The sequence below is a fragment of the Pteropus vampyrus genome, unplaced genomic scaffold, assembly GCF_000151845.1.
Source record: "Pteropus vampyrus isolate Shadow unplaced genomic scaffold, Pvam_2.0 Scaffold122, whole genome shotgun sequence".
NCBI lineage: Eukaryota > Metazoa > Chordata > Mammalia > Chiroptera > Pteropodidae > Pteropus > Pteropus vampyrus.
In genome coordinates this window covers 1,600,197-1,627,705 of record NW_011888903.1, presented here as the reverse complement: position 1 = coordinate 1,627,705, position 27,509 = coordinate 1,600,197, and the positions used below count along the sequence as shown (strand labels likewise).

The window sequence follows — 27,509 nt, the reverse complement described above, 5'->3', positions numbered from 1 at the left end:
TTATATTCCGTCCAGCTGGCAAAGCCATAAGTTTTCTACCTCCTACCACAAATCTAGTCCATTCTTTCTAGCAATAAAGCTGCTAGTTTTCTTGGCTAGCTCCACCCATACTGGTAAAACTATAGTTCCGGGACATCAGGGCAGGAAAGAAGCAGCCTCAGGCAAAAAGTCATAGACATCTATGGTTCCTACTGAAACTTCTAGAAGTTTTTCAAGAACAGATGTTTCTCAAATTGTTTAATTTCCAGTGCCCTGAAATGGTTGTTTCTGACAAATTTGTCCAGTTTTGTACTTGTTTTGTATGCAGAGAAATTGTTCACCATGTCACAGCTGAAAGTCTCTTCTGCAGTTTAAGTAGCAACTTGTATTAGTCAGGACCTTTCGTTGTCATGTAAAAGAAATCCAACTGAATTAGGCCTTTTAGAATTTTGGGTCACAGAAAACCCCCAATACAAACTGGCTCAAATACAGGACATTTATAGCTCACAATTCTAAACAGTGTACAGATTAGTCTATTGGTCAAACAGGTGAGGTTTTATAGTGCAGCTCTAATGATGCCACCAAATACAAGGGTCCTCTCCTTTCCAGCACTCAATTTGACAATATTGACAATTCTTCAGGTTCTACTGGTGTCCTTCCCCTACACCCTGTCCTTTCAGGCTTTCCTCTTGTAGGAGCAAAATGTTTGTCACATTTCCAGACTTCATATGCCTACATCACACAGGAAGAGAAAGGATTCTGCAGTTTACTAGAAGCCCCAACTCAAGACTCTGGGACTCATTGGTTCTGACTGGGTTATATGTTCACTTCGGAAACTCTCAGCCATTAGAGGGAAAGGGATTGTTGCATGGCTTAAATGGGAAGAACGAATGCTCAGGGGGCAACCAACAAATATGTTCTAAATCCACACAAATTAGCCTGAAATAATAATAAATAAATTTATCAGCTCACCCAGCTAGGGTCACATGCTCAAAGCACTCAAAGAATTATACAAAAACTATGGCCTCTGAAACTGAAACCACAGTCCTCAGGCTGCCAGCACATGGTTCTCTCCCTGTCCCTGCCCCACCCTCTTGTCCCCATTCCTTCCTACTGCAGAAAGGCCTCTTAATGTTGTGAAGAAAATGGCCAGCAGCAGTTACCTTGGTTAAAAGCTTCTCCTCCTCCCTGTGTCCATATAGCAATTTTAAACAACAGCTCAAAAATGCCCCAACTCCAGTCAGTGCCTATTTTTTTGCCAGTGGTGAAGAGTACTGTAATTGTGATGGTAACATGCCCACCTAAGTAGTCAGAGTATGTAGGGAAGAGGCAAGAGAATTAAAATGTTAATCAAGCCACTATCAGAGACTGCAATATGCTAATCAGCACTGCAGCCAGACCAGGAAGACACCTTCAGAACAAAGGAAGATTTCTGCTCCCCAACCCAGTCCCCACACCTGTGAAGGGGGGATAAGAACCAAGTCATTCCCTATGGCTAAAACTTTGGAGGAACCTATGGATTAAACGCTGGGAACTGCAAGCAGGCCTTTTACTCTACAATTCACGCTTCCCCTTTTCTCACTGTATGTCCATATCAAAGGAAATGGGAACTAAAGAATGACATATAAACGAAATTCTCTGAACACTCAGGGTCCCTTTCAGTGCTTGAGCAAGTGCGTGCACACTCTCTCTCTCTCCCCTCTCCCTCCCTGTTCTCATCTCTATTGTCAGTCCCTCTCACTCTCTGCCTCTGAGAGAACACAGTGTTATCCCTTTTCTAATAAACTTTCCTTTTGACTCTAACTTTGGCATGTGCGTTGAATTCTTTCCACACTTTCCGCCAAAGGACTCCCTTCTCTCGGTGCTTGGGGAAATTTGCCTCATCCTGCATGGAAGACAGTTTTGTTGCCAGGGAAGCAGTAAGAAAGCTTTTCAAGCAGTCAAAAAACAGCAGCTATAGAAGACCACCTTAGGGTGTAATCCTGGAAGCCTCTTGAATAACAGGCTGTAGGGGCTGAACATTACTGGGTAGGAAAATGCAGAGTACAAGGGAGAGACTGATGTCAGATTTGAGGGAAATTGATTTGGGAGATAGAGTGCAGGATGGATTACAGAGGTCAACTTAAATATGTAATTAAGTTCTTAAAAAAGTGTTGTACGTAGAAATGGAAGGGATTGGGAAGGACTATCTATCCCAAATCATATTTCCCCTAAGCCGCCAAATTTTATAAAGCAACAGTTCAAAGGACGCCTGATTTCCAGCCATGCACTAACATAACAATTCAAGTCTTTCTGAAGACTGATTCCAGAAATCCAGTTATTTCCAGTCTTCCTCATGATTCAGTTCTATCTGCAAGCTAACCACGCGCTGTTCAGTTCTAATTCAGGTGTGCCTTTGTGAAAGTTGATGCAAAGAGGGCGACAGAAGACAGCAGTCCTGATATCCTTCAAGAACCAAAGACCGGCCTCTGTCAAGACTCGTTTTAGGAATTCTAAAGACGGTCCCCACAGAGTCTTACGTAAGTCTCTCCTCAGCGGCCAGGGCGCTTCCCTTTAACCCAAACACCCAGGGCAGACGTCCCCACCCCAAGCAAAAGATGCCCCGCCCAGTCCGCGATCGGGAAGATGTCCCACCCAGCTGGCCTCCTAGGCTGGTTTAACTGGTTAGGACGACTGAAGCCTGCTGGCACAAAAAGTCTGAACGTCGGTATTTGAGGAACAAGCGGGCCAGAAGCCTGGAGAGAAAAGGCATTTCATTTCTCAAGATTACCCCAGGGGCTGCCCCCAAATCACCTCCGCGGGATTAGATTCGGGTAGGTGCAAGTCCCACCCAGTCTCCCAAAACCAGGAGCTGCGCAGGCGCTCGCAGAGCACTGGCGCGGCGCGTTCTTTCGCGCGCTTCCTGTCTCCTCGACGAACTCCGAAGCCGTAGGGGGCGCGGTGCTTCTTGGGTGTTGTAGTGTACTTCCTCCACAAAGTGCCCTCCTATAGGCTTGAAACTGGGTTTCCGAGAACTACGCCTCCCACCGTGCATCGCGCGAGGGCGCAGGACGTTTGCCCTTGTCGGCCTTAGCCGCCAACACAGAGAGGAGGGCCCGGGAGGCCGACTGCGGCGGGAGGAGGGAGTGCGCTTGCGCGCTAGGCCGGCTAGTCCTGTTCTGTCCCAATCATTGTAAACAGGCGGAGGCTGGGGCGGGGTGGGAATGGGGCGCCTGAGGCCGGCCAGGGGTACAGCGCAGGAGGTGGCTACGGTGGCTGCAGCGGCAGCGTGAGCGCAAGGAGGCGGTGGCTGCGGCGGGAGCGGGCGGTCGCGGGCACAGGTTAGTGGCGGGCAGCGGTGGCGTGCGGGGGTCGCCGCGGTGCCAGTCGCGTTCCCGGGGAGACTCCACAGTCGCATCACAGCCGCGTCTGTTAGGGAGCGTGCGGGGCTAGGCGCTCGCCGCGCTCGGGTGGGAGTTGGGGGTGGGGGGCGTGGCTGCCCCTAGTGCGGATTCTTCCCGGGCAGGCTTCTCATTTTTGCCCCATTTGTCGTGCGTTCCTCCCACTTGCCGGCCGGGCCTCCCTCATGGCAGCCGCATTTGTTTGTGATTTGGTGCTCTCGGGGTCTGGAGGAGGAGAGTCAAGAACCGAACCCCTCCCCCCTAGGGGCTCCAGGCCTCGGGACAGTTCTTGGGCAAACCCGCAGGACAGGGAACTCAGTCTTTTATATAACCATATTGTTTTCTAATCGCATCTGAAATATTGACCCGTCTTCAGTGCGTGCCCAGTGGGCTAGGAACAGGCTCTTGATGTTTCCCACCACTGGCGTGGAAGCAGTGGGGCTTCTTTGGGTGCTGCGGTCCTTAGTTCAGGTTTCAGTGGGAATGGACGGACCTATCTGGGGTTGAGAATTCTTTTCACAGCGCATTTTCAAGTATGCTTGTGCCAAAATACTGTTATTGAGGTCAGCTTTTTTTTTTTTTTTTTTAAGTCGTTGTGAGATTGAAACAGGTTTTACAAAATACTTCACCCCTCAGTCTTACCTGCAGTAATTATGCTGTTTCAGGTTTGGGAATTTATTACCACAGAGCCTCCCTCATGAGCAAGCAGCATGATTCCCCTAGGGCCTAATAGAGCTCTTGAAGATAATTAAAATGTTAATTCGAGAGAGTTTGTGCGTATAAAAAAAGTACAGTCGTTTGGACACTGAGTTAACACACCATCTAGTCTAATTTGAAAAGCTATCACTGCATTTTTTGTTTAGTGGAGTGGGCATGTTCCAATGCTGGAGCCCTTTGAGTAGCGTTCCATCATACTTAGCAGTTAGTCACAAAATATTTAAGTGGCGATAAGGAGCAGGCCCAGTTCTGGTTTGGTGATCATGGTGGCAGACCGTGAATGTGAAAGATAACCTCACTTTCTGCCTTTCCAGTTATCTTGGTGATTTGATAATTCCTTTCTGAGTATCTCCCTGAAGATGAGTAATTGCTGTAAGCTGTTTTGGCAGTAGTAGAGGTAGGAAGTTTAGCAGAGTGGTTCCCACTTTTCAAAGTGACCTATAGATTTAAGTGGGGGCTAGTTTAACAGTAACCATTGAGAATTCTTTAAAGTATCTTAAAGCAATGTGACATAACTTAAATGCTATCTCTTCAAATAGTATTTCCCGTTTTGAATCTGTGAGGGACCATTTCTCCAGTTTAGGGAAATAGAAGCAGTATCAGAAAATGCATATTAACTTTAGTTTGTACAAGTTGTATTTGCACAGTCGTTTGCTTGGCAAGGAATGATTGGGCCCTAAATGTAATCCGAAATTATGTTCTTTCTTTTTTGAAAGAAAAATCCCAGTAGAAACTTACATTAGTGTGTGGAGAGAAGGAAAAATGCAGATCGTTTAGTGTAGAGGAATTACTATGTAGCAGGTATGCCAGGTGAAGAAGACGTACAGATGGATAAGGCAGTGCCTCTGCCATCGGGGTGGTAAGACTATCTCTTACTTAAACTGTCAGCAAGTGCATTGTGTTTTTAAGATTACTTTGACTGAAGAAAGTATGGGGTACAGTGGTGTAAAAAGGAGATAGTGGTCAGTTTCTTACGGGAAGAGGAGAGATTGAGGAAAGGGGCAGTAGTAAGGAGAAAGGGAATGAAAATAGTAAGTATACAGGCATAGAAAGGGTGGGCATTTAGGTTGAAGGAACAGTGGGAGCAAAAGCACAGGAGCCTAAAGTTACATAATGAGTTGTAGGATCTGCAGGTATAGGTGGTGGCAAGTTGAAACTGGGAGGTAGGCAGAGACCAAATTATGGATAGTCTTTATACAGTTGAAGTAATTTCAACTTTATCTTGTAAGTAAATAGGAGTCATTGAGACAGGAGGCATTAGCAAGCTCCACCCATTTTGACTCTTTTGGGTTATATCTGCTACTTTATACTTGACGTTCTTAAACATATAGCTTAGGCATGACAGAGGAGGAAGATGGGGAGAAAGGAATTTAAGGCAGAGGAAAAGTTGGATATGATGATGAGAGCGCATGGTATTTTAGGAATGAGAAGTCGTTTTCTACAGCTAGATAGCATTGTGTTTATTATAAGTATTGGGTTTATGGTAAGTAGTAGAAGATGAGGCTACATAGATAGATCCTCAGGTATCGCATGCCATTCTAAGGATTCTAGAGGTTTTTTATTTATTGTTTCTTATATATAATAATAGAGTTTATGGATTTTAATCAGGATTTATGGATTATAATCAAGTTATAAGGTTTTTGTTTTAGAGAGTTCTGGTATTGTATAGATTTAAGAAGGGATAGAGGGAAGATAAGGCAGGATGAAGAAAGACTGGTTAAGAGTTTTTGTAATACTTGAAGTGACAGAATAAGCTCCTAAACAAAGGTAGTGTCAGTGGAGATACAGAGAATTAGATTAATAGTGCAAATATTTAGAAGGTAGAATTCATGGGATTTAGTAACAGTTGGATTTTGGGAGTGATAAATAGTTTAATAAGATGACTTGGATTTTAATTTGGATGATTGTATAAACTATGGTAAAGCATACTAAGATGAAATTCTGGAAGAGAGGTTCAAATTTGGGGAGGAACAATATTTTAGCTTTTGGATATATTGAGTGGAAGTTTTCTGTGAAACATCTAGGTGGAAAGGTCTGCAGAATTGGATGTTTGGATTTGGAGTACAAGAGAAGTCTTGATAAGAGTCATCAGGCGCTATATGTATATATACATACATATATACACATACATACACACACATATATATACACACACATATATACATATATATACACACACATATATACATATATATACACACATATATACACATATACACATATACATATATACATATATATGTATGCATATACACACATGAATACATATATATGTATATATGTGTGTGTATATATGTATGTAGATATATATGTGTATATATGTGTGTGTATATATATATATAAAATAAGTGGTAGTTGAAGCCTTTGATTTAGGTAACATAATAGGAAGAGTTAACTGATGGAGAGGAGCTCTAGAAATAGGACATGGAGAACAACAATATTTAAAGCGAGATAGAGGAAGAACTGGAAAAGAAAATTCCTGTTTTGAGATATAGAGAAATCATGAGAAAATGTCATAGAAGCCCAAATGGGATCATTTCAAGAGGGAGTTATACCTCATAACCGACTCCAGAAAAAATAAAAATGAAGAAAAGGAAGCTATACTTCAGATGCTTTGAGAACTTGAGTAAAACAAAGATTATTAAGGGTCTATTGAATTTGATAACTATTGAATTTGAGCAGTTTTGTAGCATTCTCCTTAATGCTAACAATTGGGAAAGGAGCTAGGTTTTATTGAATTGAGTAATTGAGAGGTCAGAGAGTAGAGAAAGCAAGTGTAGATTATTTCAAGAATAAACAAATCTTAGGTGTGAAGGGAAGAATGTGAGGTGTTAGAGGGTCATAAAAGGTTAAGGGATGGATTTTTAACATGGCAAAGACTCGAGCCTGCTTTTTTCTTATAGCAGTTTAAAAGGATGAATTTTATGTTATATAAATTATATCTCAATAAAAGTTGTACTGGTTTTTAGTCTATTCACAGAGTTGAGCAACCATCTCTACAATCAATTTTAGAACATTTTTATTATTCCAGAAGAGGAAGGAACCTTTTACTCATCAGTAACTCACCATTCTCCCTGGTCTCACCCACTAGCAACTACTAATCTACTTTCTATCTCTGTGGAGTTGCCTAATCTGGAGATTTCATATAAATGGAATCATAATATGTGATGACTTCTTTAGCATAATGTTTTCAGGGTTCATCCCTACTGTAGCATATATCAGGACTTCATTCCTTTTTATCGCTGAATAGTATTCTTTTATCCAATAATACCACATTTTGTTTATCCATCAGGTGAAGAACATTTGAGTTTCTACTTTATGGCTGTTAAGAATAATGCTGGTATGAATATTCATGTAGAAGTTGTTATGTGGTTATATGTTTCCATTGCTCCTGGGTATTATCTAAGAGTAGGATTGCTGGATTATATAGTAACTCGTATATTTAACATTTTGAGGAACTATAAAACCGTTCCTATAAGCAGCTGAATTTCACTATTCAACGTAAGGATTCTAATTTCTCTACCACCTCACCAACACTTTTTATTTTCTGGTTTTTAAAATTTTAGCTATCCTAATAGGTGTAAATTTGTGATTCATTTTGGGTTTGATTTGCATTTCCCTGGTGACTGATGATGTTGAACATCCTTTCAGCATCATGAGAATCAGCTTTTCCCATTTCTGCAAAAAAGGCTATTGAAATTTTGGTAGAGTTTGTATTGAGTCTATAGATCACTTTGAGTTACAGCAATACTTTGCTGTCTTAACAGTATTCTTACATCCACTAAAAAGGATTTTTCTCTGTTTATTTAGGTCCTCTTTAATTTCAGCAGTGTTTTGAGCTATCAGTGTATAAGTCTTTCACCTTTTTGGTTTTTTAATTCTTATTTTGTTCTTTTGGATGCTATTGCAAATAGAATATTTTAAAATTTCATTTTTGGAATGTTCATTGCTGATATGTAGATATACAGTTAATCCTTGAACAATGTGGGGTTTAGGGGCTCCAGCCACTTGCATAATTTAAGATCTGCATATGAGTTAAGTTGGAGTTCTGCATATACGCATTCCCAACAGCGGTTCAAATATATAGTTGACCCTTGAGTAACGTGGATTTAAGTTCACTCGTGCAGTTCAAACCCACGAAGTGCAAGGATCAACTATACAACTTATTTTCTATCTTAATCTCTCTTCATCTTGTGTCCTGTAACTTTGCTAAAGTCATTTATTAGCTTTAATAGTTTTCTTGTGTATTCTTTTGGGTTTTCTATATAAGATCATGTCATCTGTGAATAGAGGCAGTTTTACTTCTTTTTTTCCAATATAAACACCTGTTATTTATTTTCTTGCCTGATTGCCCTAACTAGAACTACCAATACAATTTTGAATGGAAGTGACAAGAACAAACCTGTCTTGTTCCTGATTTTGGGAAGAAAGCTTCCAGTCTTTTATCATTAAGTGTGATGTTAACTATGGGTTTTTCATTGATGCCCTTTATCAGTTTGAGGAAGTTCCTTTCTATTCCTAGTTTGTCAGATTTTTCGTTGAATGTCTGTTGAAAGTGTTTCTTAATTTCTTCATAATTTTTAATTTTTCAAAAAAAGTTTTGCAATTGATTTCCAGTTTCATTTCGTTGTGGTCAGAGAACGTACTTTGTATGCTTTCAGTCTTTTAAAATTGAGATTTGTTTTGTGGCCTAACATATGATCCGTCTTGGAGAATGTTCCATGTGCACATGAAATGAATATATATTCTGCTATTGTTGAGTAGAGTGTTCTGTAGCTGCTTGTTAGGCCTAGTTGATTTAAAGTGTTGTGTAAGTCTTCTGTTTCCTTATTCATCTTCTGTCTAGGTGGTCTATCCATTATTGAAAAGGGGATATTGAACTCTCTAGCTCTTGTTGAACTATTTCTCCTTTCAGTTTCGTTAATTTTTGTTCCATATTTTTGGGGGTTCTGTTATTAGGTGCTTATATGTTTATAATATATCTTGTTGACAGACTTGCCATTTTATTATTATATGCTGTTCTTTGTCTTTTGTGACAGTTTCTGTCTTAAAGTTTATTTTGTTTGGTTTTAGGATAGCCATCCCAGCTTTCTTGTGTCTTTGAACCTAAAATGAGTCTCTAGTAGGCAGTATATAGTTGAATCTTATTTTTGTTGTTGTTCTATCCATTCTGCCAAAATCTGTCTTCTATTTTGAGGATTTAACCCATTTATATTTAAAATAATTACTGATTAGAAGAACTTACTTCTACCATATTGCTATTTGTTTTCTATATATCTTATATCTTTTGTGTTCCTTAGTTCCTCCATTACAGCATTCTTCTGTCCATTACTGCCTTCTTCTGTGTTTCTTTCCAGCGCACCATTTTAATTCCCTTATACTTTATGGTTTTGAGTTATTTCTTAGTGATTGCCCTGGGATTACAATTAACATCTTAATTTTCAACATATTAATAACAACTTAATTTCAGTAATGTACAAAAACTGCTCTGTAGCTTCACTCCCTTTATGGTGCTGTTGTCATGAACTATATACATTGTGTGCCTGATTTACAGTATTTGCTTTATGTAGTTGTTGTTTAAATCAGGAGAAAGAAAAGAGATACAAATGTAAAATATATTTATACTATGTTTTATATTTACCTATGTAGTTACTTTTACTGGTGTTCTTTAGTCATGTGAATTCAAGTTATTGTCTTATGTCCTTTCACTTCAGCATGAAGGACTCTAGCATTTCTTGTAGGATCTAGCAATGAATTCTCAGATTTTCTTAATCTGAATTAATTTCTCTTTCTTTTTGAAGAGTAATTTTGCAAGATAAAGAATTCTTGGTTGACAGGTTTTTCTTTCAGTACTTTGACTATGTCATCCCACTGCCTTCTGGCCTCTGGTTTCTGATGAGAAGTCAGCTGTTAATGATATTGAGGATCTCTTGTATGCAATGAGCCACTTTTGTCTTTCAAGATTTTCTCTCTGTCTTTGAACTACTTGATTAAGTAGTATCTCAGTGTGGATCTCATTGAGTTTATCTTGCTTGGATTTTGTTAAGCTTCTAGGATATGTAGATTGTTTTTCATTAAATTTGACAAATTTTTAGGTCATCATTTCTGCGGATATTCTTTATGCCCCTTTCTCTGTTCTCTAATGGCCGAAATTCCTTAGGGAGAGTTTCTAGTGATAGCTTTTATCCCCCCACATATAGGCCATTTCTTCCTTTTTCTTTGAGAACATGTAATTTGTTGTTGTTGTTGTTGAAATAGGACATTTTGAGTATTATTATGTGGCAGCTCTGGAAATCAATTTATTCCCTACCCCCAGGGGTGTTGCTGCTGCTTGTCTTAGCTGTTGTTGTTAGGTTGTTTAGTTACTTTCCTTAGCTAATTTTGTAGTATATGTATTCTTGTCTTGTGTGCCTGTTGAAATCTCTGTCCCATTAGTATACTGGTCAACTAATGATCGGACAGAGATTTCCTTAAACATTTGATACTAAAAACATTTCTCAATACTTTCAGAGGGATGCTATGCATTTGCTGGAGTGTACTGTCACCATTCAGCCACTTTCAACTCTGTCTTAGCCTTCATTTCCTATATTTTGCAGAGACCAAGGTCATCCAGAGGTGAGAATGTAGGGCCTTCTTGGGTAGGATAAACTCATGGGATCCACACCAAGACACATCTTAATCAAACAGTTGCAAAACAAAGACTCTTGAAAGAAGAGAGAAGTGGCTCATTGCATATAAGAGATCCTCAATATCAGTTGAGGTCCTCAGTGTCAATTAACAGCTGACTTCTCATCTGAAACCATAGAGGGCAGTGTGATGACATAGTCAAAGTATTAAAAGAAAAACACTGTCAATCAAGAATTCTTTATCTGGCAAAATTCTTGAGAACGTGCACAGCCCCAGTCATACACATTGTCTCCTTGATTCTCAGGACTTTGTTGAAGTTTATAAAATAAAGGTGTGTTTTGTTTTGTTTTGTTTTGTTTTGTTTTTCTTATCTCTCAAAACATCTCATTGCTCAGCCTTTCCTCTTAAGGTTTTTAGTCAGTGTATTTGCCCCAACTGTTATCTGTTGCTTTAGGTGGCAGCAGTGGAAACATCTGTCTGTAGATGTGCTGCTTGTGGGGTGGGGGTGGGGGGGCGCTTAGCAGCAAAGGCAGACAAAGCAGGCCTTTTCAGCAGGCTTCTAGGGAGCCAATAGATAGGTCAAAACAAATAATTTAAATTTATTTGCAAGTGAGGTTTGTTCTCCTGAACCAACATTGGGAATGCGGGCTGTTATTTTCAAGACTGCCACTGATCTGGGAGCCCAGGATTGGACTAAAGTAAGTTTAATGCTGCAAAGCTCTATGTTTTTACCAAGATTCAGCTGATTTTCTTGATTAAGCACTCCCTGGATTGCTTAACACTTTTGTTTAGTTTCCAGTGTTCTGAAAAAGTTGATTGTGTCAGTTTTTAGTTGCTTTTATGGAGGGTTGGACTTTTGAGGTTTCTTATGCCACCATTTTTCTGACGTCACTTCATCTATTTATTTATTACTCCATTTATTTTTAGACTATCTGTATCACTATAATTCAAGTGAATTTCTTGTAGACAGCATATAGCCGGGTCAGTGTTTTTCACTGTGCCTTGCTTTATTTCTAAAGATGCAATAGAATAAAGGTTTTTTGGTGGTTGTAAATAGTGCTGCAATAAGCATCCTTTTACTTATATTTTTGTTTACTTTTGTTTACTTTTGGGGATAAGGTTTTTATAGTGGTATTGCTAGATCAGAATATTAGTTCTGGATAGGTATTGCTAAATTGCCCTTTTAAATGTATCAGTTTATACTTTTACCAGTTGTGGATGAGGGTTTCTTTCTTCACACCCTCCTCAATATTGGACATCAGACCTGTTCATCTTTAGAAAATTGGTAGATGAAAAAAGAGCATCTCTTTAATTACTTATTCTTTTATTTTTTAAATGTGTTTTTTGTGTTCTTTATGTTCATATTCTCTATCATTTATCTGGTTTTCTTTTTTTTAAAATTAATTTTGTAAAATAATTGTCATGTCTGATGCTAGTTTTTTTTCCCATTTTTTTCTTGGCTTTTTGAATTTGTTTATGGTGTTTAAAAAATGCACTTAAGATTTTCTGAAGGTCATTTTAAATGGAGACTTGGGGACAGAAAAAGCAGTAAAACTCCTTTATCAGATTCTTACATGGGTGGGGGGGCTTGTAGTTTAGAAAATCTCACGTTTTGTCCAGATAGTTTTATACTCTTACTTTTGTATAGTTAATAGTACAATTAAATATTGACTAATAATTATTACTACTTAGTACCTACTGTATACCAGGAATGCCATTTTGTTTAATCCTGACAACAATATTGATGTCAGTATTCTGATTTACAGATAAGGAAGCCCAGTCTATGAAAGATGACGGTGCTTAATTAAAACCCACAGCTATATCACAGGCAGAGCTAAGATTTGAACCCAGACCATCCATCCATCTAGAGCCTGTAAACCTCCCATTTACCAGACTTTCTCTCTCCATCAGGATATTGCTCAGTTTCTTTACAGAGGGATGGTGGCCTGGGTGAGACAAATAATGTGATTGTGTTTTCCTTAGCCATTAAAGATCTACTGAAGGTTTAACAACTTAATATTTTCTTGTGTATTCTTTCAGAGATGTTTTATACACATATGAGCAAAGATGTGTATGTAAACGTGTACACATCCTGTTCTAAATGGTGATAATGTACTACGTGGAGAAGGGAATATTTGTTGAGCACTGTGTACCAGGCACTAGGCCTGTTTCTTTATATTTGAGTGAAGTCCTTCAAACTGATCACTTTGAAAAGTTGCACAGATATTAAAATACAAAGCTTTTGCATAAAAGATTATTGAAAAAAAAATACTAGTAAAACTCACTTGGAATTGCTTTCAGAATTGATACCATGATGTAATGAAGCATGGTGGTTCATTATCAACTGAAGGTTAGATGAATTCAAAATCACTAAAAATCAAGAGCCAGATATTGTGACAGGTTGAAGATAAAACTGCATACCATTGCCATTGTTTAAAAATGAGGTGTGTTTTTCAATTATAAAAACAATGTTTTTGGGGGGTGGCTCCATAGTGTAGTGGTTAGCACATCTACTTTACATGCAGAAGGTCCTAGGTTCGCGCCCCTGGTGGAGCCACAGACCATTCGTCAGGTGCTCCAGGCCCCGGATACGCTGCATTCCTCGAGTGTGCCAGGGGTGCCAGGCCCTGGGTGCACGCAGCGAGCGCGTGGGGGGAGTCATCCCACCTTCAGAGATCCAGTTCTTAAGGGGAGATGGCAACATCCGTAGGTCAGGGGTGCAAGTGGAGGGGGGAGAATTAAAGGGCGGGGGTGGGGGGGAGAAAGCAATGTTTTTGTAAAGCTAGGACTTTTTCCAGCTCTTTATAAATCAAGATCTTTCACCAACCTGCTAGTGATAGGTGCCCCTAGATAAATATATTTGGATAAGGAACTGCTATCTTGAGAAAAAAAGGGTGGGAGAGATGAAATAAGAAAGCTCCCCTCTCCCTTACCAGTAAGAAAGCTTTTAAAGGAAAATTCATAAATTAAAGCTGTTATTTTAAGATGTTAGCAATTTGTACTTCCTTCTAAAGTAGTAATAGTGAATCAAGAACTTTGACTTTCTGCTTGGGAAAATTATGGGAAAAGAAAGTACAAATATAAAACTGAAGAAAAAGCTCACCGAAGTCCATTTTGTTATCCCACTGTTATGGTAACAAATAATTGAAAAGCAGCAGATAGCATTCTAAGGTTTTCAGCTAAGTTTAGCATTTTAAGAAAATGAGCATATTATGACATTAGATTTTTCTTCAAGTTTTCCTTAGGTTACCTTTTTTTTTTTTTTTTAATTAAGACTATTGGGGGGGCATTTTTAGGTTCACAGCAAAATTGAACAGAAGATAACAGAGATTTCCCATCTATTCCCCGCCCCCACATATGCATAGACTCCCACATCATTCCCCCACCACAGTGGTACATTTGCTACTCAAATTGAATCTACATTGACACACCACAGTCACCCAAAGTCCAGAGTCTACATTACAATTCACTCTTGGTATTGTACATTGTACAGGTTTGGTCAAATGTATAATGAAATGTATTCATCATATGGTATCATACAGAGTGTTTTCAATGCCTTAAAAATCCTTCGTGCTCTACCTGTTCATCCCTCCCTCAAACCCTGGGAACCACTGATCTTTTAACTGTTTCCAAAGTTTAGCCTTTTCCAGAATATTATATAGCTGGAATTATACAATATGTAGCGTTTTTAGATTGACTTCTTTCACTTAGTAATATACATTTAAGGTTTCTCCATGTCTTTTATTAGCTCGATAGCTCATTTCTTTTTCGTGGTGAATAATACTCCATTGTCTAGAAGTACCGCAGTTTAGCCATTCACCTACCAAGGGACATCTTGGTTGCTTCCAAGTTTTGGCAATTATGAATAAACATAATGTGTAAATTAACTGCTATCAACATCCATGTGCAGATTTTTGTATGTACATAAGTTCTCAAGTCATTTGGATAAATACCAAAACGCCAAGGAAAGTGATTATTGGATCATATGGAAAGAGTATGTTTAATTCTGCCAGAAACAACCAAACTGTCTAAAGTGGTTTGCATTGCTATGAGCACTGAATGATAGTCCCTATGGCTCCACAGTCTTATCAGTGTTCAGTGTTGTCAGTGTTTTGGATTTTGGCCATTCTAATATTTGTGTAGTGGTATCTCATTTTTATACGTCTGTTTTTAAAAAAATTAAGCTATAATTGACGTATAACATTAGTTTCAGCTGTACAACATAATGATTCTATATTTGTATATATGGCGAAATGGTCATCACAATAGGTCTAGTTAACATGTCACCATACACTATAACAAAAAAAGTTTTTTTAAGAAAAATAATTTTAAAAAATGTAGATTTGTCTTATCAGCTCCATTGTTGTTTTAACTTGCAATTCCCTAATGTGGAGTATCTTTAAAATTTTTTCATTGATAACTTTTTAAATTCTGTTTCTCATTATTCAATTACAGCTGACATTCTGTGTTATATTAGTTTCAAGTGTACAGCATAGTGCTTAAACATTTATATAACTTATAAAGTGATCCCTCCTATAAGTCTAGTACCACCTGACACCTTAGTTATTACAATATTATTGACTGTATTTCCTATGCTGTATTTTACATTCCCATGACTGTTTTATAATTGCCAATTTGTACTTAATCCCTTCACCTTCTTCACCTAGGCTCCTAACCTCCCCGCCTCCCATCTGACAATCACCAGTTTGTTCTCTGTCTCTATGAGTCTGTTTTCATTTTGTTCGTTCATTTATTTTGTTCCTTAGATTCCACATATAAGTAGAAACCACATAGTTTTCGTCTTTCTCTAACTTACTTTACTATGCATAATACCCTCTGGGTCCATTCATGTCGCAAATAGTAAGATTTCATTTTTTTTTTTAATGGCTGAGTAATATTCCATTGTATATATGTACCACTTATTTATCCAGTCGTCTGTCGATGGACACTTGGGTTGCTTCCTTATTTTGGCTATCGTAAATAGCACTGCAGTGAACATAGTGGTGCATGTATCTTTTTGAGCTAGTGTTTTGGTTTTCTTCGGATAAATATTCAGAAATGCAATTGCTGGGTCATAAGGTAGTTGAGGAACCTCTTTACTATTTTCCATAGTGGCTGTACCAATTTGCAGTCTTACCAACAATGCACAAGGGTTCCCTTGTCTCCACACTATTGCCAGTGTTTGTTTTTTGATTTGTTGATGGTAGAAATTCTGACAGGTGTGAGGTGATATCTCATTGTGGTTTTACTTTGCAATTCTCTGATGATTAGTGACATTGAGCATCTTTTCATCTATCTGTCGATGATCTGTCTTTGCAGAACTGCCTATACAGGTCCTCTGTCCATTTTTTAATTGGATTTTTGTTGTTGAGTCGTATGAGTTTTTTTTAAATAAATTTTGGATATTAACCCCTTATCAGATGTATCATTGGTGACTATCTTCTCCCATTTAGTAGTTTGTCTTTTTGTTGATAGTTTCCTTTCCTTATTTATTTTTTGTTTTCCTTGCCCAAAGAGATATATCCAAAAATATATATATTAGGAAGAATACCTTCAAAGAGTTTACTGCCTATGTTTTCTTCCAGGAGTTTTTATGATTCAAGACTTATATTTAAGTCTTTAATCCATTTTGAGTTTATTCCTGTATATGGTGTAAGAAAGTGGTCCAGTTTCATTTTTTTGCATGTATCTGTCTAGTTTTCCCAGTACCACTTATTGAAGAGACTGTCTTTACCCCCATTGTATATCATTGCCTCCTTTGTCATAGATTAATTGACCATTGTATATCATTGCCTCCTTTGTCATAGATTAATTGGTGTGGGTTTATTTTTGGGCTCTCTATTCTGTGCCATTGATCTATGTGTCTGTTTTTATGCCAGTACTCTGCTATTTTGATTACTGTAGCCTTGTACTATAGTTTGATATCAGCATGAGGCCTCCAACTTTGTTCTTCTTTCTCAAGATTGGTACAGCTATTTGGGGTCTTCTGTGGTTCCATATAAATTTTAGGGTTGTTTTAGTTTTGTGGAAAATGTCACTGGTATTTTGATAGGGATTGTATTAAATCTGTAGAGTGCTTGGTTAGTATGGACATTTTAACCCATTTTCCATTTGCCCCAAGAGTACTTGCCAGTGGCACTTGCAGCTGCAGCATTTACCCTGAGATAACCTGCGGATCACATTTCTAACCTTAGCCCTAAATAAAGTGACCGAATACAAAATTAACATTCAAAATGCAGTTATATTTTTATATACAAATAACAAGCTATCAGAAAAAAAAATTAAGACAACAATCCCATTTATAATTGCATCAAAAACAATAAAATACCTAGGAATAAATTTAACCAAGGAGGTAAAAGACCTATAATCAAAAAAGTTATAAGACACTGAAGAAAAAAAACTGAAGAAGATACAAATAAATGGAAACATATACTGTGCTCATGGATAAGAAAAATTAACCATTAACCCATTTCCTATTTAGGAATGAAAGTGCAGTTTCCTGCCAGCATTAATTTTTTTTGTTGTTGTTGGGAGCAGTGTTTATTTCAGGGGCCAAGTAAACCGGGGTACAAGTCCCTGTCCAGTTAGCTGGGAGACAGAGATATGAATTGGTTCCACAAAGAAAGAATATACCTGGGGTTCTAAGGCAAAAACTTAGTAGTGAAAAGGTGATCATTCTGCCTTTTGCTGTTTTCAGATGCATTAATTTAATTTTACATAAACATGCTCTTTGAGGATGAAGCAAATCTGATTGGTTTTCAATATGAAAACAAAATATAAAAACTGTTCTTGGAGTTATTTCTAAAAAAAACTTGTCTCTAATCCTAATGTAACAGAAATGTATACATAAATTGGATTCATCGAATGAATCTTCGGTTAACAAATATTCGAAAACAATGTTAACATCACGCATAGGAATGCTGTGTTTTCTAGGATTTGACATTTATGGAGATCAAGAATTACTATATTTTGTAAATGGAAATATCACTACTAAAAACAGAATGCTATAAACAATAATGTTATTTGTTTCCAAAGACTGTTGACACACTAGAGTGATGTGAAAATAAAAATAAAAGCGAGCTATTTCCTGGCAAAGTTTACTGAATTCATTTATCAGTTCTAATAGGTTTTTGATGGACTCTTTAGGGATCTCTATTTATGGTATTATGTCATCTGTGAATAATGACAGTTTCACTTCCTTTTCAATTCGGATGCCTTTTATTCCTTTTTCTTGTTTGATTGCTGTGGCTAGGACTTCCAAAACTATGTTGAATAAAAGTGGTTAAAATGGACAGCCTTGTCTTATACCTGATCTTAAGGAAAATGCTTTTAGCTTTTCCCTGTTGAATATGATGTTAACTGTGGCTTTGTCATATACGGCCTTAATTATTTTGAGGTATGTTCCCTTTCTTCCCACTTTTCCATGTGTTCTCTCTCTTCCTACTTTGCCAAGAGTTTTTATCATAAATGGTTGCTGAATTTTGTTGAAGGCTTTTTCTGCAGCTATTGCTATAATCATAAATTTTTACCTTTCACTTTGTTAATGTATATCATATTAATTGATTTGCAGATATCGAACCATCCTGCATCCCAAGGATAAATCCCACTTGATCATGGTGTATGAGCTTTTTAATGTATTGCTGAATTTGATTTGCTAATGTTTCATTGAGGATTTTTGCATCTATGTTTATAAGGGATATTGGGAGCCTTCTCTCCTCCTGACATTTTTGGAATACTTTGAGAAGGATAGGTGTTAATTCTTTGAATGTTCGGTAAAGTTAACCTGGGAAGCCATTGAATCCAGGACTTCTGTTTGTTTGAAGTCTTTTGATGACTGATTAGATTTTGTTAGCAGTTATCGGTCTGTTCAAATTTTGTTTTTTCTTTACTCATTCTTGGAAGGTCATATGTTTCTAGGACTTTATTCATTTTTTCCAGATTGTCCAAATTTGTTGGCATATAATTGCAGTACTTTCTTATAATCCTTTGTATTCCTGTGGAGTCAGTTGTCACTTCTCTTTCATTTCTGATTTTACTTATTTGGGTCTTCTCTTTTTTTCTTGATGAGTTTTGTTAAAGGCTTACCAGTTTTGTTTATCTTTTCAAAAACCAACTCTTGGTTTCATTGATTTTTTTGTACTTTAAAAAAAAAAGATTTCATTTATTTCTGTTCTGATCTATTTTATTTCCTTCCTTCTCCTTTTGGGCTTCCGCCCCCACCCAACCCCTAGTTTCTTTAGGTGTAAAGTTAGGTGGTTCATTTGAAATTGTTCTTGTTTCTTGATGTAGGCCTCTATTTCTATGAATGCCCCTCTCAGAACTGCTTTTGCTGTGTTCCACATATTTGAGTCATGTTTTCATTTTTGTCTCAAGATGTCTTTAGATTTCTTCCTTGATCTCATTGTTAACTCACTCTTTGTTTAGTAGCATGTTATTTAACCTCCATGTGTTTGTATGTTTTTCAGGTTTTTTTTGTAACTTCTAGTTTCATACCATTGTGGTTAAAGAAGAATGCTTGATATGATTTTAATCTTTTAAAATTTATTGAGACTTGTTTTGTGGCCTAACATGTGGCCCAGCCTGGAAAATGTTCTGTGTGTGCTTGAAAAGAATGTTTATTCTGCTGCTTTAGGTGAAATGCTCTAAAAATATTAATTAAATCCATCTGGTTGGTCCTGTGTGTCAATTAAGGCCACTGTGTTTCCTTGTTGATTTTGTCTGAATGATCTATCCATTCATGTCAATGGTGTGTTAAAGTGCCCTACAGTTACTGTATTACTGCCGATACCTGTCTTTATGTCTGCTAGCATTTGTATTATGTACTTAGGTGCTCCTACATTGGGTATGTAAATGTTTATAAAGGTTCTCTACTGTTGGATTTATCCCTTTATCATTATGTAATGTCCTTCTTTATAACCTTTGTTTTAAAGTCTGTTTTATCTGACATAAGTATTACTTAGTACTCCAGCTTTTTTTCTTTTCATTTGCATGAAATATCCTTTTCCATCTCTTTGAGTCTATGTGTGTCTTTTGATCTGAAGTGAGTCTTTTGTAGACAGCATGTGTATGGGTCTTGTTATCGATTCTTCTTATCCATTCAGCCATTCTCTGACTTTTGACTGGACCATTTAATCCATTTACATTTAAAGTGATTGATAGTTATTGCCATTTTATTATTCACATTTGTGTTGGGTTTTTTGGTGTTTGTTTTTTGTTTTTTTTTGTCTTCTTAAAGAAGTCCCTTTAACATTTCTTGTAATACTGGCTTGGTGGCCATGAATTCCTTTAGTTTTTTCTTGTTTGGGAAGCCCTTTATCTCTCCTTTAATTCTAAATGATAGCTTTGGTGGGTAGAGTAGTCTTGGCTGTAGGTCCTTACTTTTCATCATTTTGAATATTTCATGCCAGTCCCTTCTGGCCTGCAAAGTTTCTGTTGAGAAATCAGCTGACAGTCTTAATGGAGCTCCGTTGTAAGTAGCTAGCTGCCTCCCTCTTGCTGCTTTTAATATTCTCTTTTTGAATTTAACCTTTGGCATTTTAATTATGATATATCTTGGCGTAGGCCTCTTTGGATTCATCTTGTTTGGGACTCTCTGTGCTTCCTGGGATTGTATGTCTATTTTCTTTCTCAGAATAGGAAAGTTTTCAGTCATTATTTCTTGAAATAACTTTTCAGTTTCTTGGTCTCTTTCTTCTCCTTCTGATATTCCTATGATGCAAATGTTGGTACACTTGATGTTGTCTCAGAGATCAAACTAGCCTCATTAAAAAAAATTTTTTTTTCTGGTTTGATTGGTGTTTTCTACTGTCTTGTCTTCTAAATTGCTGACTTGATCCTCTGCTTCATCTAATCTGCTGTTGATTCCTTCTAATGTATTCTTTGTTTCTTTTATTTTATAATTAAGATACCAGCTAATATTGATTGAGTGCTTACTCAGTGCTAAGCATTTTATTTTATTTTTGTTCTCATCAAATTTCTGCAAAAGCATGTTTATTTTTTAATTTTTACTTTTATTAAGTTTATTGGAAAACATTGGTTTACAAAATTATGTAGGTTTCAAGTGTACAGTTCAACAATGCATCATATGTATACTGCATTGTGTGTTCACCACACAAAGTTAAATTTCCTTCTTTCACTATACCCGTATCTACCTCCTCCTGTTCCATCTTTTCCTATGGTAACTACTAAACTGTTGTCTGTGTCCATGAGCCTCTTTCTTGCTCATTTGTTGCTTTCAGTTTTATATCCCACATATGAGTGAAATCATGTTTCTCAACTTTTTCTGTCTGACTTATCTTGCTTAGCACGATAATCTCAAGATCTATCCATGTTGTCATAAATGGCAGTATTTCATCTTTACTTATGGCTGAGTAATATTCTATTGTATATACATATCACATGTTCTTTACCTAGTCATCTCTCAAAGGGCACTTCGGTTGTTTCCATGTCTTGGCCACCGTGAATAATGCTGCAATGAACATTGGAGTTCATATATCTTTACAGATAAATATTTTCAAATTTTTGGGTACATACCCACAATAGAGATTGCTGGCTCATATGATAATTCTGTTCTTAATTTTCTGAGGGCCCTCCATACTGCTATACAAATATTTTTTTTATTTCAAGTATTCTTCATTTTTGACTGTTTTTTTTTTATGGTTTCTTTGTCCTTTTTAAATATTTATTATCTCTTTGTTGAAGTTCTCACTAAGCTCATCTGTTCTTCCCTTAAGTTCATCGAGCATCCTTATAACCAGTGTTTTGAATTCTGTATCTGATAGATTGCTTTCCTCCATTTTGTTTTGTTCTTTTTTGGAGTTTTGTCCTATTCTTTCATTTGGGACATGTTTCTTTATCTCTTTATGGCTGCCCATCTATGTTCGTTTCTGTATATTAGGTAGATCTGCTACATCTCAGTCTTGGCAGGGTGGCCTCATGTAGTTAGTATCCTGTGGGACCCAATGGCACAGTCTCCTTAGTCACCTGAGCCGGATGCTCCAGAATATCCCTTGTGTGGGTTGTGTGTGCTCTCCTGTTATAGTCAAGTCTTGATTGCTGTTTGCATGTCAGTGGGTGGGGTCGACCCTAAGGCAGACAGGCTGTGAGGGCTGGCCACAGCCACAGTGGACGAGGTGCTGTGTGAGGGCTGACCCATGGGGCAGGACATTACCACTGTTATTTCTTCTGTGTTGATTTTTACATTGAATTTAGCTATCACAGAAATCCCAGCTTTACAAAGATATGTCATTGAAAAGAGAGTAGTGCAATCTAGTGTTGAAACTGAACTTTTAGCCAGTAGTTTGTACAGTGTCTAATAGATGCTGATTATAGTAGTCCCTCATTGTTATTTTTCCTAGCCATACGTTCCTATGATAAAGTTTAATTTATAAGTTAATAAGAAATTAACAGCAATAACAATAAAATAGGACAGTTACAACAATATATTGTTATAAACATTATGTGAATGTGGTCACTCGTTTTGAGGGATGCCTTGCTTAAGTCTTTTTATAGACTCAGTGCTTTCCTGCACAACATGTTACTGTCAAACAGAACACATTTTGTTTATGTTTTTCGCCTACAAATTTAATGCCTTCCATCGTAACTAAGTATCACTCACTGTGGCCATAAATTTTGCAGTTTGAGGTATGACAGCAAAACTGGCACACATTTCTTTTGTCTTCACAATTTTAAAGAAAGAGGATTTGTTCTTATTATAGATCTTAGCAACCTCAGCATAACCATTTTTTTTTCTTTCCTTAAGTCATGAACTTTGACCTTTTCACTTAAAGGAAGCACTTTACAGCTTCTGTTTGGCATACCTGAATTGCCAACATCACTACTCTTATGCTTTGGCCCATTATTAACTAAAATAAGGGTTACTTGATTACAAGCACAATGATACTTTAGCAGTCTTCTGATAACCAAGATGGCTATTTAGTGACTAATGGGTGAGGAGCCTGTATGGTGTGGAGGTAGTTTATGTTCCTGAGCGGGATGTATCTGCATGGCTTGAGATTTCCTCACACTATTCAGAATGGTGCACAGTTTAAAACATGAATTATTTATTTCTGGAATTTTCCATTTGATATTTTCAGACCACAGTTGACCGTGAGTAACTGAAACCACAGAAAGCAAAACCACCGATAAGAGGGAGACTACTATACTCCATTTTTCTCCAATTTAAGATAACCCTATGTCTTAATACGAGTTTGCTTATGGTGTTCTGGGTACATCAGTGCATTGTTTGAGAACCATGGCCTAGATACTTTTATCCAGTTTCTGTTGTAACCAATGATGTGCTTTATTTTATTTTATTTTATTTTTTCAATGGTGTGCTTTAAAAAAAATAAAGTTTATTGGTTTCCCACTAACGCCAGTTAAGTTCTGATTTAAGATTTACTTGGGAATAGATTGTATGATTATAAAATGTGGCAGGATAGAGGCCTCCCCCCGCCCCAAAGGATATACCATTTCTTTAAAAATGTTGTTTCACTGTTAAGTACTGAATGATATTTATCATGATATTTTTAATAAGACAGCTTTAATTGTTCTCTGTGTTAGAGTGACTGTTCGTGATAGTACATTTGATTTTGTTTAAAGACAAGAGTCCAACTTGGGTTTTTTTCTGATTTTATATGCGCGCACACACACACACACACATACACATATGCACATATACATATACATACATACATACGCGTGTGTGTATACACTTTTTGATTTGGGCAGCTGTTTATAGAACTGAATTGTATCCTTCCTAGCCTTTCACATTGTAGGCAGATGATGGAATTGTTTCTGTTTGCTAGGTTCTATGTGTTTTGGTTGCTCATTTTCAACACCTAACATTCTAATCCTCTGAGTTTGAACTTTGAGTTTAAACAATGGACATAATCTGTGCTCTTTAGATTTCAGTCTCCTAAAATAACTTGTTAATTTTTTTTTTGTTTTCTTGTCATTAGTCATGTAATAGTTGTTGTCAGCATAAAAAGGCATTTATATTCATTATAATGAACTTTAGAATTTCAAATTTTTTATACTGATTTTACACACATGTCTTAGGCATGGTCTTATAATCAGTGACACTGAGAATGTTGGGACACTGAATGGAAAATTTTAATTCATGCTGTCATTCAGTGAATTTAATTGAGTGGCATATGGGATTCTAATTAAACATTTGTTTGGCTAAGCACCTGGGGTAGGGAAGAAACCAAAATAAAGATAAAGTTTGATGATATATAAGAAGAGTATAGGAAATAAACAATAACTCAAATTAAGAGTAAAATGTCTATTCAAGTACAGCCCTAAACCACTGTAACAACTAAGATGGATGACAGTTGGTCAGTGGGGATATGCATGAGAACCTGTAAATATGAATACTAATTCGCATTTACTGGGTATAGGTCATAAACTTCAAATATCTTATGGGAAGGATTTCATTATGGATGATATAAAACCCTTTAAACCTAATCTGCTTCATCTGAAGGATTATTTCCCATTTCAGTTTATAAACTTAAAATTTTTTTCTTGTATAGTAATATTCATATTTTAAGAGAAATCTTTTTCTCTGATTTTAAAATGAGATTTGCAATGATATTTTTGTAAGATGATTTTACTTTTTGTGTTTTAAAATTTTACAGAGTAATTTATAAGGATAGTTTAAGAAATCAAATAGTACTTGTGAGGAGTTAGTATAGCAGATCTGTGACTGCTGTCTTTAGAAAGTCCTGCTTGTAAGGTTGCCTCCTGGCTTGCAGCCGAGAATTTGACGGCTAAAGTTCCTTATGTTATGTAAAACTTTTCCTAAATGATAAGAGTGGTTCACTATGCCTAAGCTGTGTATAAAAACAGTGTGGTTTATGCTGAATACCTGCCTTTTTTCTGGGAGTCTGGAATTTTAGTACATACTAGACAGAGGGTGTCTACATGATCAGGTTCCACAAAATCCTTGGCCTCTGTGTCTAAGGAGCTGCCCAGCAGACAACACTTCACACATGTTGTTATTGTTGCTGGGAGAATTCATCTTGTTCCTGTAATTCTACTCTGAGAGCACTCTTGGAAGCTCGAACCTGGTTTTCTCTGTACTTCGCCCCATTTGCCTTTTCCTTTGCTTTTTTTGCTTCGTATTTTTTCACTGTAATAAATCTTAGCCATGAGTATGACTACATGCTGAGTTATGAGTCCTTCTAGCAAGTCACTGATTCTAAGGGTGGTCTTGGGGACCCCTAACACAGTACTAAAAGACATACAATGGAAAATGCTATTTCCTGCCTCATTCTTGCACTCCTCTCAGTCTTAGTTCTGTTCTTTCAGCTGTTTCTTTTGGTGTTTGTTTTCTTATTTCTAAAAAAGATACTTAAATTGCTATTTTTTAAGATAATGTTTTAGACCTTATGTATTAACTAGGTATTATGGTAGGTGAGGATTTAAGTTTCTCATACCCTTTCTCCAGTTCCCTGCCTCAGTCCTCTGATACGATCATGTCGGTCACATTGTTTGATTAAATCAGTATTCGTTTTCATTATGATTGGGCAAATATTATGTGATGTTGAGTGAGGAAGTAGACTACAATTTCATTTTCTCATCTACCTTTTTCTTAGAGTTTATGGTTGTCTCATTTTTATTTGCTTTTTTACTCTATTTTTATGATAAATTTGTTCCAAAAGCTCCAGTGGCTTTTTACTGCATCTTACTATTCTTTTCCACATGGTCAGATGTGTCTGTACATCTCATTGTCCTTGGGAGCTCTTCTTTCTTCAGTGTTAGTATAAACTGTGTCACATGTTGGTGACAGGCCTGGTTTTTCTGGGACTTCCTTTGCTGCTCTCCAGGATTGCATCTCAGTTCATCAGGATTCTTGAGAAAGTGTATGGGAACTACATTCCTTGTCACTGTGTGTCTGAAAATGTCTGGTTAGTCCTGACCCTTTGCAGTTAACTAGTTTACCCTGTCCCTTACTCTGCAGGAATCTGTTAGTGTCACCTTTCTATCCCCTGGTGCTCTGAAACCTCATGATGCGCTCTCTTTATGGGCACCTAGTGGTCTTTTTTGACCTGGACACTCTTGTCTTTTATTTCTGAGAGTATTTCTTGCTACACCATTTGAGGAACAAGAATGTATTATACACGCAAATAATGCTTACAAAATTTGTAGCTTAATACTGGTTATTGTTCAGTATGTAATGCATTAATGAGCCAGTGTTAGATTCTCTTGTAGAGTTTTAGGTTAGAGACTTAATTTACAGATGATTTAAAAACCATAACAATGAGGAAAAGCTGCTTCTCGTGAATTTTAGCCTGATATTTATTAGTAAAGAACATTTGTAAAATACTGGATTTGTTTAACTGGTAAACTACTTAAGCACGCTGCTGGTTTTCTGGAATAGACCTTTTTCTGTGTAGATATTATCAAGTTTAATAAACCATTAGAGTTATTCTCAAAAGCTCATTTCAGGAGACTTTGATTTAGCAATCTTTCTTTTTCCCTACCTGCATTGCTTTGTCCTTTTGCATGGCTGAGTGATTCTTGCTATGTGTGGTGATTAATACTGGTACATGAGCAGAAAAGACTTGTAAGAGCAATGTATATTCTAGTTCTTTGGAGAAAATGTTTTTAAACTTTAGTTAAGTTTGAGTCTAGTTTTATGAATTTTTTTTTTGCTTCACCTCATTTGTAGCTGTTATAACTGTTATTTTGATGTGAAATATTTAATTTCAAAGGTATAATTTGTTTTCAGTCCTAAAGTAAAACTCTAGATATGTGGTTTTTTGTTTTACGCTTATAACTTAATACTTTTTGTTAGATGTTGCAGAAATAACATTTTTTACCTCCAATTCTCTCTGGAGAGAAATTACTCGTACACGGGAATAGCCATAGGCTTTCATTTGGGAAAGACTGGAAATAGACATTTCTACTGTATTGATTTGGGGTATAGGGTTTGGTGGGATGTTGATAGTCAAGGTGAGAGTAGCAACATTTGAAAAGGAAAGTCTGTATTTTTTAATGGTGCATGATTTCTATATAGCACTCATGGCTGTTTTTTCCCTTCTGAGAAATTTTATTAACATATAATTTATATTCAGTGAAATGCACTGAATATAATATGTTTTGATAAATGTATACATACATATTGTCCACAGGCCTGTCAAGATATAGTGTATAGCTATCAACCAGAAAGTTCTCTTGGGCTACTTTTTACTCAATCCCTGCCTGTTCCCCATACCCCCACAACCGCAGTTGTAAATGTTTTTGACAGATGAGTTTACCTGTTTCAGAACTTACATATAAATAAAATCATATATTGTGTAATCTGTTGTGTTCGGGTATGCCGTCTTTTGAAATTCCAGTTTTGATGGGTGTATGAGTAGTTTGTTCCTTTAAAATAATGCTAATATTCTGTTGTATGAATATATTACAGTTTGTTTATCCAGTCTTTCTTTGGTGAAAATGTAGGTGTTTCTGGTTTTTAGCTGTTATGAATAAAGTTACTCTGATCATAAGTCTTTTTGTGAATGTTTCTATTTTTTTGGGTAAATAACTCAGGAGTGGAATTGGTAGGTCATATGTGTAAGGATTTAATTGAAAGATATTGCCAAACGCTTTTCCAAAGTGGTTAAGCTTTACATTCCCACCAGCAGTGTATCCTAGTGCCCGGCCCCATCCTCATCAATATCAGGAATTGTCTTTCTGTTTAAATTTTAGCCATTCTAGATGGTGTCTATTGATAGTTCATTGTGGTTTTAATTTGCATTATTTTGATGTTTAGAGACGTGGAACTTTTTCATGGGCTTATTGACCAGTTCTATGTTT

General features: G+C 36.9%; 1 protein-coding gene across 2 annotated transcripts in view; it reads left to right on the top strand.

Annotated features, from left to right (window-relative positions):
* The first annotated feature begins 3,158 nt into the window (after nucleotides 1-3,158).
* The window catches only part of RALBP1 (ralA binding protein 1), a 49,753-nt gene continuing 25,402 nt past the window's right edge, over nucleotides 3,159-27,509 (top strand). For both annotated transcript variants that reach the window (XM_011366160.2, XM_011366158.2), the window contains exon 1: nucleotides 3,159-3,313. The gene's annotated coding sequence lies outside the window, so the exon portion shown is untranslated. The remainder of the gene's footprint in view (nucleotides 3,314-27,509) is intronic.